This window comes from Peromyscus eremicus, chromosome 9, assembly GCF_949786415.1.
Source record: "Peromyscus eremicus chromosome 9, PerEre_H2_v1, whole genome shotgun sequence".
NCBI classification, from domain to species: Eukaryota; Metazoa; Chordata; class Mammalia; order Rodentia; family Cricetidae; genus Peromyscus; species Peromyscus eremicus.
The window spans coordinates 51,718,744-51,731,824 of NC_081425.1; positions in this window are offsets into that span (position 1 = coordinate 51,718,744).

Below are 13,081 nucleotides of genomic sequence, written 5' to 3' on the forward strand. Positions count from 1 at the left end.
CAAGCAACACACCCATCCACATACAATAACATTTAAAACTTTTTTTCCAATATTGAATTAGTGGGGGTGAGAATGTTGCTCAGTTGGTAGAGCGTTTGAGCATTTGCCCGGAATGCACAAAGCTCCCCCCAGGAATGGCAATGAATGCTGGTAATCTAGACCTTAGGGGGCAGAGGCAGAGGAAGATCAGAATTCAGGATCATCCTTAGCTATGTAGCGAATCTGAAGCCAGCCTGAGCTACATAGAATTTAATTTAATTGTATTTGTATTGAACATGTACAGACTATTTTTGTTTTGTTTTGAGACAGGGTTTCTCTGTGTAGCTTTGGAGCTCACTCTATAGCCCAAGCTGGCCTCGAACTCAAGAGATCCGCCTGTCTCTGCCTCCCAAGTGCTGGGATTAAAGGTGCGAGCCACCGCCACCCGGCCAGACTTTTATCTCTTAAACCTCACATAATATTTAGATTGAATTAGATCGTAGAAGTAAATTATGGAGGATGCACATAAGTTGCAGGTAGACTCCATGCTGTTTTTATGTAAAGTACTTGAACATCGTCTGGTTTGGGCACCTGTGGAGATGTTGGAACTAACCCCCGTCAGTGCGTAGAGATGGTGTCCAGCTAAGTTCTGGGTACAGAAAAGGATTCAGAGCAGGAAGAGAGGTCGCCAACTGCAGAGCACACAGGAGGTGGCAAATGAGAAGGGGTGAAAAGGGAAAGATGTGGGAACAGCAGATGCCACTTGACCCTGGAGTGAGGACCCCAGAAAGCAGGTGTGAGCTGAGCATCAAGGGACTTGGGTGGGGTCTGTATTTATTGGTGGCAAGGGTCAGCTACGGGTGACGAAGACAGAATGAAGAATCCACAGGGTGCAAAGCCAGGCAGAAGCCCGGCCTTCCTTAAATGGGCGTGAGAACTTGAGCGAGTCTGGTCAGATCATGTACCACAGAATGTGGAGTGGTGTGTCACACGGGCAGGATTAAGCACCCCTTTGGCCAAACACGGGGCCCTGCCCCTCGCACGCCCACACTAAGATGTTGAAACTCAGAAGAGATTTGAGACATCACCGCCCAGTTAGGAACAGTTTCAGTTGTCTAGCCTAAAACCCTAAGACCAACCTGAAGGGCAGCAAGGGAGGAAAAGGCAGATTCTCTGTGACTGTTTCCCTTCCTTTAAATGGAAGAGTCCTGAACCATGTATGCTTCTCACCTTCTCAAGATGGCACTTGAAGTCTGCCTGAGATCATGAGCCTCCGTGGTGGTGAAGAGCAGCCGCATGAATGACCCTTTGTGTAGCTGTATGCCCGTGAGCCAGATGAGCAGGTGAGGGCGCAACCCTTTATGGCTCATGCCTCTTCATGCCTCACAAGGACTCCACTCAGAGCAGGAGGGAAAGGTATGGTCAGAACAAAGCACAGCCAAGTATAACTAGCTGCGTATAGGAAATCCACCAAACAACCAAGTAGATGCTATCTTTTGTCTGGCTTCTCTGTTCTTTTAGATGGGGTTTCACTATGACACAGTGGCTGGCCTGGAACCCATTCTATAGACCTTGACCTGACAGAGATCTGCCTGCCTCTGTGTCCCCAGTGCTGGGATTAAAGGCATGTGTCACCATGCCTAGCCAGCTACATTAGTTTAATAACTTTTTCTTAACGCAAGCCACACACGGACACTGTAGAAATATGTGAGTACTTCATTGTAAAAATTAAGATGGGAGGGAGGGCTGGAGAGATGGCTCAGAGGTTAAGAGCACCAGCTGCCCTTCCAGGGGTCCTGAGTTCAATTCCCAGCAACTATCTATAATGAGATCTGGTGCCCTCTTCCAGTATGCAGGCATAACACTGTATTTAATAAAAAAAAAAATAAGAGGGAATTAAAATCACTAGTTTTCCCATCTTTCAGAAATAGGTATATGATAGACGCACATGGTTTATTACCAAAAGTGGGAGGAAGGATTGGAACCTGATTTTCTGACTTAACAATACCCTTTTATTAATGATACAATCTAAATTGCTGTCTTGTGTTCCATTGTTGGGTCCCTTTTGGAATCCTCTCTACTCATCTGATTCTTTCTTCATGAAACATGCTTATGACAAAATTTCTTCTCAGGCCTTATTTACACTTTTAAAAAATAGGAAAGCTTAAGTAAGCTATCAAAATACAGATTTAACAAACAATTTTTTAAAAGATCAGCCAATACACAGAGAAACCCTGTCTCGAAAAAAAAAAAAAAAAAAAAAAAAAAAAGATCAGCCAAATGTGATGGCTCATATGTCCAGCACGTAGACTGAGTCAAAAGAGTTGTCTTGAGTTCCAGGTCAGTCTGGGTTACAGAATGAGATCCTGTCACTGAAACCCCGCCCCAAAAGAACCAAACCAAAGCAAACAAAGCAAAAACACTATCCAAGGGGCTGGAGAGATGGCTCAGCAGGTAAGAGCACTGGCTGTTCTTCCAAAGGACTCAGGTTCAATTCCCAGCACCCATGTGGCAGCTCACAACTGTCTGTAACTCCAGTTCCAGGGGATATGACACGCTCACACAGACATACATGCAGGCAAAACATCAATGGACATAAAATAAAAATAAATAATAAAAAAAACACTACTCAAACAAACCCATTTATGTGACAATTGTAGAAACTGATATGTTATAGTTTTGATTTTTTTTTTCAAGATAGGGTTTCTCTGTATAGCCTTAGCTGTCCTGGAACTCACTCTGTAGGCCTAAAGGCATGCACCACCACTTTATCTGGACATTTGGTAATATCTAGGAATCGCTGGCTCTGATGATAACTTTTTTTTTTAATTTTTGTTTTGTTTTGTTTTTGTTTTTTGAGACAGGGTTTCTCTGTGTAGTTTTGGTGCCTGTCCTGGATCTTGCTCTGTAGACCAGGCTGGCCTCGAACTCACAGAGATCCATCTGGCTCTGCCTTCTGAATGCTGAGACTAAAGGCGTGCGCCGTCACCGCCCAGCTCGTTGTATTTTTTTTTAAAGATTTTTATTTTATGTGTTTATTTTTGCCTGCATGCATGTCTGTGCACTTTGTGTCCGTAGCGCCCAGGGCCGTCAGAGAGGGAATTAGATCCCCTGGAACTCGAGTTCCAGGTGGCTGTGAGCAACCATGTGCATGCCGGGAACCAAAGCCAGGTCCTCCCAAGAACAAGATAAGAACAACAAATGCTCTTAACCTCTGAGCCATCTCTCCAGCTCTGTAGTGATTTTGTAGTTATTTTTTAAAGTCCCTTTGCTTTAGAAACATATATTGTAATATTGAAAAATGAACAATGTACTAGATATGGTTTGTTCCAAAGTGACCTTGGTGGGTGGTCATCGAGCTGAAACAAGAGTGGGCTCCTGGAGAGCTAATGAGCTATTTTCTTCCGCTTTTGTGCACTGTTGGAAGTTTCCACGTTAAACATTATACCTAAGCCAAGACTTCGATAATAACAAAGGCACTTATTAAGCACCAAGACACAGTGCCAGACATGTGATGTGGAAGGCAGACTTGAGAGGTTGATTCATCAACCTCATAACTGAGAGGGAGATGGAAAGAAGGCCCAGCCCCAAAGTTAGAAAACTAGATTCAATTTCAGATCTGAATGCAAAGACTATATTCTACACGGTAGAGAGATAGATAGTACATAGAGTCTGATATACTATAGAAAGAACCTGTCTTTAGAAACATTGGATGTGCCGGGCGGTGGTGGCGCACGCCTTTAATCCCAGAACTCGGGAGGCAGAGCCAGGCGGATCTCTGTGAGTTCCAGGCCAGCCTGGCCTACAGAGCAAGATCCAGGACAGGACCAAAGCTACATAGAGAAACCCTGTCTCGAAAAAAACAAAAAACAACAAAAAAAATTAGATGTATTTATTTTTGTAGCTGGAAGGTTTCTCTGGTCCTGGCTGGGCCTGCCCGGCTGGCACTACAACCTCTCAGTCGGCTGGCACTACAACCTCTCAGTCGCTTATAAAATAATCATTCAATGGGCAGTGGTGGCACACGCCTTTAGTCTCGGGACTCAGGAGGCAGAACCAGGTGGATCTCTGTGAGTTTGAGGCCAGCCTGGTCTACAGAGCTAGATCCAGGACAGGCACCAAAACTACACAGAGAAACCCTGTCTCGAAAAAAACGAAACAAACAAAATAATCATTCAGAGGCTTCATATTAATTACTAATTATATGGCCTATGGCAGGCTTTCTTGCTAGCTAGCTCTTATAACTTAACCTATTTCTTTTTCTTTTCTTTTTTTTTGGTTTTTTGAGACAGAGTTTCTCGGTGTAGCTTTGTGCCTTTCCTAGAACTCACTATGTAGACTAGGCTGGCCTCGAACTCACAGAGATCCACCTGGCTCTGCCTCCCGAGTGCTGGGATTAAAGGCATGCACCACCACCGCCTGGCTATAAATAATAAATCTTAAAAAAAAAAAAAAAAGTTGAAGGGGTCATGGTGCCTTTTCACAATAATAGAACATGAACTAAGACACTCTGGAAAGTTAAATCCCCATCACTGATGACACCATGCACTTTGGATGCAGGACCCAGAGGACCCAGGCTGGATATGTCCTGAAAGTCTCCTCCCTGGGGACTAGCTTTCATGGTACCATAAGGCCATACAAGCTTCCAAAGGAGGGAAGCAGCCAACACTCCCACTCAGCTATGACACCTATGGAGCACAATGACCATGGCACAATAACCCTAAGGGTGCAGCAGTCGACACCCACTCCTTGGTGGTAACCAACAGCTCTCTAATTGGACATAAGGCCCGCTCAACAGGAGGGAACTAATGCCTGGTACTGGAACTATTTGGAACTAGTGAAGTCATGGATTTTGGAGGAGAATCTACAACCACCAGTTTACTAAACCAGCATAATCCCTAACTACATTCTAATTACTTATCCTAACACCTACAGATAAGTGTAGTTCTTACCCCTCAACAAGGTAATTTCTCTTTGCAATAGATAGGAACCACTCAGAAACCCACAACTGATCAAAATACAGTTGTGGAGCCCAGTACCAGCTGATACATCCACAACTCCTGTGCCTAAGATTCGGGGCTCACTGCAGAAGAGTGGGCAGAGCCGGGCGGTGGTGGTGGTGGTGGCGGTGGCGGCGGCGGCGGCGGCGGCGGCGGCGGCGGCGGCGGCGCACGCCTTTAGTCCCAGCACTCGGAGGGCAGAGGCAGGTGGATCTTTGTGAGTTTGAGGCCAGCCTGGTCTACAGAGCGAGATCCAGGAAAAGGCGCAAAGCTACACAGAGAAACCCTGTCTCAAAAAACCAAAAAAAAAAAAAAAAAAAAAGGAGTGGGCAGAAAGACTGTAAGAAGAACAGGGAGTTTGCCATGAGGTTGTGCCTCCTAGCAAAGTGAGAGAAGCTACATCCATGCAGTCTTACCAGTGTGGCTGCCTAAACATGACCTGAACAAGGACACCAATTGACATGCTAACACGGAAGAGGCCAAGTCCATGAGCCCCCAAACCCAGACAAAGAACTAGACCCAATTAAGGAATGGTTAGAGGAGGAGAAATAGTTTTCCCCAGGGAAGAGTACACCAGTCTGTTATTCAACACCAAGTGGTCAAGGTCAGGTGTGGTGCTGCATACCTTTAGTCCCAGTATTTAGGAAGCAGAGGCAGATCTCTGTGAGTTTGAGGCCAACCTGCATAAAGAGTTCCAGGAGGCCAGGCAGTGGTGGCGCGCGCCTTTAATCCCAGTACTCGGGAGGCAGAGCCAGGCGGATCTCTGTGAGTTTGAGGCCAGCCTGGGCTACCAAGTGAGTTCCAGGAAAGGTGCAAAGCTACACAGAGAAACCCTGTCTCGAAAAACCAAAAAAAAAAAAAAAAAGTTCCAGGACAGCCAGGGCTACATAGAGAGACCCTGTCTCAAAACAAGCAAACAACAGAAAAACCAAATGGTCAGAATTGAAAACACACATACAAGTAACGTTATACAGACTGAGCAAGTTGTATTTATGTATTTAGGAACACACACCACTACCACTGATCAAACATTGAGCCCTTACCTAGCATCATGTATGAGGTACTAGGTTTGATCCTAGTATTTCGAGCCAGAGAGAGAAAATATGAAAATATAACTTAAAAATAGCATTTATCTGTTTATGTGTTTATTTCTGTGCATCTGGAGAATCAAACCCAGGGATTGTGTATGCCAGGCAATGGCTTTACTCACATGCACCTGCCCTAGACCCCAAATGGTTTTTACATAAATGGTGTCAGCGTTAAGTTTCCCTCCTAAAAACAATATATATATTTTGTTTTTCAAGACAGGGTTTCTCTGTGTAGTTTTGCGCCTTTCCTGGAACTCGCTTTGTAGCCCAGGCTGGCCTCAAACTCACAGAGACCCGCCTGCCTCTGCCTCCCGAGTGCTGGGATTAAAGGCGTGCACCACTACCGCCCGGCTATTTCTATACACAGCCAGACTTGCTCCATAGTGTCAGCACAAACTGGAAGTCGTTCATTCATTTTAAAAGGTCTCTTGGGCACTCATTATGTATCAGGCACTGTTTGAGGCAGGAAGAATAGGTGATGGACAACCACCTCACCCCCACGAAATTATTCTTCTCATAGGGCTTGTTTCCTGGTGGGAAGAATAGAGACACATAAACAAGCCAGACGCTATAGCCTGTTTGGAGGTGACAGAAAAATAAGTCAGGAAATAGAGTCAGAGGAGGGTTTTTTGTTTTGTTTTACAATTTTAAGTAAGGCCACCAGAGAAGCCCTCTGTGTGAAAGAGACTGGGGGATAAGGAACCTGACTCAAGGGAGGGAGGATCCCATGCAGCATTCTAAGGGGAAAGAGCATTCTAAGCAGAAGGTGCAGGAATCCTGAAGCAGAAGCCTGCCAGATATGTTCGAGCTGGGCCTCGAGTAGCAGGACCAGTCAGAGAGGGACTCAGGAGTGGAGGCCAGCGAGAGTGTGTGGTTGGATAAGCAGATTATGCGGGGCCAGGGAGCCATCCTAAAGCTGCCCTTCTGAAATAGGCATCCACTGGGGAGTTTAAGCACAGATGTGACCGGATGGGTACTGTGTCACTTGTGCTGTGGAGACTAGACCAGGAGGCCCATCTGGAAGGGAGTCCAGGCAGGAAGTTATTGTAATAAAAAGTGCCACCAAAAGTGATGGTGGCCTGCATCAGAAAGGTGGTGGATGTGTGGTAAGATTCTTGAAAAACCTAGAAAAGCCGATGTAGTAAGGGAGTCTATGAAAAGGGAGTCAAGAACGGCAAGGGTTTTTACACTGAGTTGGAGATGCGAGCTGCCTAGCATGCCTCTGGCCCTGCTTTCAGTCCCCACTGTGGGCTTGGGGGCAGATTTTTGATGTAACAACTAGAGGGACATAGTTGCCATTTAGTAAATTGGGACCACTTTGTAATAGAATATCTAAAGTTTGGATGTAGCCCTAGGTTTTAGATGCTGTCTTAGGGGGTTTCTATTGCTGTGAAGAGACACCATGACCACAGCAACTTTTTTTTTTTTTCTGCAACTCTTATAAAGGAAAGCATTCAGTTGGGGCTGGCTTACAGTCCAGAGGTTTAGTCAATTATCGTCATGGCGGGAAGCATGGTGGTGTGCAGATAGACATAATGCTGGAAAAGGAGATGAGAGTTCTACATCTTGATCCACAGGAAGCAGGAAGAGATTGCCACACTGGGCAGGCGTGGCTTGAGCATCTGAGACCTCAAAGCATGCCCCCAGTGACACACCTCTCCTCCAACAATACCACACTGTGGGAGCGTGCTGGGAGTCCAGCTCCAACCTACTCCTCCACCTAAGAACCCTTCTAAAGGTGGGAGCAGGTCGGAGCTGGACTCCCACGGACTCCCACACCACACCTACTCTAGCAAGGCCACACCTCCTAATAGTGCCACTCCCTATGGATCAAGCATTCAAACACATGAGTCTGTGGGGGCCGAACCTATTCAAACCACCACAGATGCCTAGCAGACATCCAAGTGGCAGTGTGGACAGACAGATACACATATGTGGGGCTAAGGGACTTCCCTGCTGGAGCCCTGAGAAATGCATACAGTGTCTCCTTGGAAACAGATCAGGGCAGGGGAGATGGCTGAGTGGAGTAAAGGAGCTCCTCAGAACAGACAGTAGAAGAGAACTGCCTGCTGAAAGTTGTTCTCCGACCTTCACACTCACGCCATGGGCACTCGTGGGCCCACACTCACACGGTGATGATCAATTTTAAAAATTAAAGTTATATAAATATGAAGCAGATCAACTAGATAATGATAATGGAGAAAGTACGGGGGTGGGGGGGTGGGGGTGGGGAAGAGGGGTGGGCAAGGGGGCGGGGCGGGATGGGACCCTGAGGACTGAGTGTCTCGAAGTCCAGGCAAATGAGGAGAAACCAGTAAACTAACCGCCCGCAAGGGAAGCAAAGGGATTAGGTTAAATTACACAGAAAACAAGTCACAGCTTGAACTTGGGCAGTATTCTCATACCACAGATTCCTTTTATTTTAAGGATATGTATTTAAAGATTTCTTACTCACTTTGTATTTCTGATACTCATTAAGAATTCACAGACATGTGGTTCTTAACAGAATCTGGCTATAACTTCCCAAACCAACCTTGACTCCCCAGTGTTTGTTAGTTTCTTTACTTATCAGTAAGAATGATGATCATCTTGACCATGACATTCATGAGCATAACATGGAAGAGGTTACTAATCACAAAACTAGGTCTCCTGGAATCATATTCGTTATACAGGATTCAGCTAAAAATAACTTCCAAGGTCCCATTGAGGCTGGATGAAAGAATCTAGCCCTCAATCTTTGGGAGAAAATGAAGAGAGATGGGAACAATGTGCTCAGAGTCTGTTAGCTTAATTAAAGGAAGGCTGGAGAAAGTCCCTAGATAGATTATAATAATCACTGTTAGAAAGCAATCTCTCAAATGGCAGAGATATGGCTGGGGATGTTGTTGAGCTGGTAAGATAATTTGCCTAGTATGCACAATGTCCTAGGTTCCATTTCTATAAACCAGGCATGGTGGCTGTCCTGGCTAGTTTAATGTCAACTTGAAACAAGCTAAGTCATCTGAGGAGGACACCTCAGTTGAAAAAAAAAAAAATGCCTCCATAAGATCAGGCTGCAGGCAAGCCTATAGGACATTTTCTTAATTAGTGATTGATGAGAGAGGGCCCAGCCTATTGTGGTTAGGGACACCCCTGGGCTGGTGGTCCTGGGTTCTATAAGAAAGCAGGCTAAGCAAGCCATGGGGAGCAAGCCAATAAATAACATTCCTCATGACCTCTGCATCAGCCCATAATGGGCCCTCTCCCATCAATCTCTAAGAACATGCTCTAAGGGCTTGCCAACAGCCTGATCTTATAGAGGCAGTTTCTCAGTTGAGGCTCCCTCCTCTCCAGTGACTCTAGCTTGTGTCAAGTTAACATAGAACTAGGCAGCACACTGTCCCACTAATCCTCTTCCTCTTCCCAGCTAGCTGCACTTCTGCTTTTCTGTATTTGTGCAAGTGATTCCGTGAGCTTCATTAGGGCTGTTTAAGGGAACATGAGCATCTTACCACAACACCACTGAAGAAACAGGTCTTTCCTTTCCTCCCATCAACTTTTAACTACCTGCAAAGTCCTCAGAGAGGAGTGGGGATCCATGAGGCCCTCCATTTTTATTCTTACATTTTTAGTAATGATGCATCTTGGCACAGTACTTTTTTGTTTGTTTTGTTTTGTTTTGTTTTTTTGAGACAGGGTTTCCCTGCACAACAGTCCTGGCTGTCCTGAAACTCATTCTGTAGACCAGGTTGGCCTCAAACTCATAGACATCCACCTGCCTCTGCCTCCCGAGTGCTGAGATTAAAGGTGTATGCCACCACCACCCAGCTAGCACAGTATTTTTTTTCACTTTTTAAAAATTTATTTTTCTATTATCAGCTTGATACAGTATAAATTCTTATCCTAATTGTGAAATGTTTCACTGAGGCTTGCCCAGTGATTGAGTAAAACCAAAACTTATTATAAGCCACAGTCATCCTAGGGTCCTTCCTGCTATGTAGTCTCCCTGGTTCTGTGGGTTGCAGTCTGATTGTTCTTTGCTTTATATCTAGAATCCACTTATGAGTGAGTACATACCATGTTTGTCCTTCTGGGTTTGGGTTACCTCACTCAGGATGATATTTTCTAGTTCCATCCATTTGCCTGCAAATTTCATGCTGTCATTGTTTTTCTCTGCTGAGTGGTACTCCATTGTGTATATGTGCCACATTTTCTTAATCCATTCTTCAGTTGATGGGCATCTAGGTTGTTTCCAGGTTCTGGCTATTACAAATAGTAATACTTTAAAAAGGGATTTATTTGTTCTTATTCTATGTGTACGAGCGTTTTTGCTCACATGTATGCATGTGTACTGTGAGTTTGCCTGGTACCCCCAGCAGCCAAGAGAGCACCAGATCACCTGAAACTGGAGTTACAGACAGCTGCGAACCACTCTGTGGGAGCTGGGAACAAGAACAAATGCTCTTAATCATGGAGGCATCTCTCCAGCCCTCTAGTGCAAATAATTTTGAAAGCAATTTAGTAGTATTGATGATGAACCACAAAATACTCTCATCAAAAATAGTCTAGCCACTATGGAAGTCAGTTTGTTGGTTTTTCCAAAATTAATCATCAATCATACAAATCACCAGGTGCACTCCTTCCAGAGAAATGAAAATTTGTATTTATACAAAATGCTGCAAGTTTGTTCACAGCAACTTTATTCATAGTGTCCACAGACTAAACAATCCAGATGTCTTTCAAAGGATGGGCTAAATAAACCATAGATACTCAGCGGAAACAGAACAAACCAATGATACATACCACTTGGATAGTAGAAACAGAATTATGGGGATAAAAAAAAGTAGCCACAAAAGCTGAGCATGATGGCACATTCCTTTAATTCTAGCGCTGGGGAGGCAGAGGCAGATGGATCTCTGTGAATTGGAAGTCAAGTCTTGTCTCTATTGTGAATTTCAGTTCAGCCAGGGGTACATGGTAAGACCCTGTCTCAACGACAACAAAGCAAGTCACATGAAATAACAAAATTATAGAAACGGAGACTAGCTGGGCAGTGGTGGTGCTTGTCTTTAATCCCAGCACTTGGGAGACCAGGGCAGGTGGATCTCCGATTTAGAGGCCAGCTTGGTCTACAGAGCGAGTTCCAGGATAGCCTGGAAAAACCAAAAGGAAAAAAAAAGGAGACCAGATTAGTGGTGGAAGGAGTGGGGGAAGAGAAGGTTCAGCAGTAGGGGAGGTTGTATCTAAAAGGGCAGCTACAGGGACTCCTGTCCTATTGAAAACGTCTTGTACCATGACTGTAAAAATGTCAATATTCTGGTTTTAATGTAAGTGCTAGATCTTACTATTGGGGGAACAAAGGAAACAGAACTTGGGCTCTGATGCAACATTGTCACCGTCACCATCATCCTCAATCATAATCATCATCCTATCAAACAGCATCTCGGGGTTGGAGATTTAGCTCAGTGGTAGAGTGCTTGCCTAGCAAGCGCAAGGCCCCAGGTTCAGTCCTCAGCTGGGGGGGGGGGGGGGCGCGAGTAAAGGAAACAGCATCTCATTTTTGTAGGCCTAGCTGGTCTGAACTCACAGACACTGGCCTGCTTTTGCCTCCCAAGTGCTGGGTTTACAGGCATGCACCAACATGCCTGCCTCTCCACATCATTTTTTCTTTCCTCTTTTTTTTTTTTTTTAAATAACTGCATATGTATGACTTCAAAACTTACTTTTAAAATGTACACATTCTCTTTCCTAGGGATATAATCTAAAAACAAACAAAAAGTTGAATGTATCAAATGTACACTACTGTTATTTACAAGGAAATACCCATATAAATGAAGTGCCCAATCGGGGAAATAGATAAACTGTACCCTTCCATTAATCATTTGACACCAACAGAGGATACAATATTGTAGCACAATATAACAGTACATCACAAATATTTTAATACTAGCAGTTAATGGAATTCTAGCAGGAATAGTTTCCTTCCCTAGAAATACATAACGTTGCTACAGTTTTTTATTCATATTGGGGGGGGGTCAGTGGGGGGTAAAATTAAAGAACATCTTTTTTTTCTTTTGGATTAAATTACAACCATCCAGACGGGCGGTGGTGGCGCACGCCTTTAATCCCAGCACTCGGGAGGCAGAGCCAGGCGGATCTCTGTGAGTTCGAGGCCAGCCTGGGCTACCAAGTGAGTTCCAGGAAAGGCGCAAAGCTACACAGAGAAACCCTGAAACCAAAAAAAAAAAAAAAAAAAAAAAAAATTACAACCATCCATCACCATAAAAGTTTTTTTCAGCTGGGATTGGTGATGCACACCTGTAATCCCAGCACTGAGGGAGGGGGGGTAGAGAGGCAGGACTACTTTGAGTTCGAAGCCAGCCTGGTCTACTTAAATTCCAGAACAGATTAGGGTTACACAGTAGGGTCGTTTTAAAACAAGCAAAAAAACCAACTAACCAACCAACCAACCAAATAAAACCCAACTCCCCAGACTTTGACCAAGCTGTCACGAGCCCAGGCAAGCCAAGCCAAGCCAAGCCGAGCTACTGGCTGCTCTGCCCCAGCTGCGTTTAAACGTGACACACCCCAGGACCCAAGGCGAGGGCAAGGGAAGGTGCTGGCGAGGAAAGGACAAGACCGGAGGTACAGTGACCACTCCAAGGTCAATGCAGAGAAGCTGCAGCCAGCCTTGGCCTGAGGCTACTCTGTCCCCAGCCCCATCCCGAGCGGCGACCCCACTGCTCCCAGAAGCTAAGCAATGGGGGTGGGACTCCACACACAGCAGGTAGGCGACCTTGGAGCCCCGCCACCGACCCTGAGGACCACGCCTCCACTCCCTTCCAAGGGTCGAGACACGCCCCCCCGAGTCACATCCCGCCGCAGCTCACATTCCACCCCTTCATCCTTTTTTCGCCCTCTCAACCCAGCTTTTCCCGACTCCGGGAAGAACCGGGAAGAGAAGGCGGAGGGCAGCGAGGCGCCGTCGGATAAATACTATGGTCGGGTCCCGCCCCTTTGATGTCACTTCCGCCC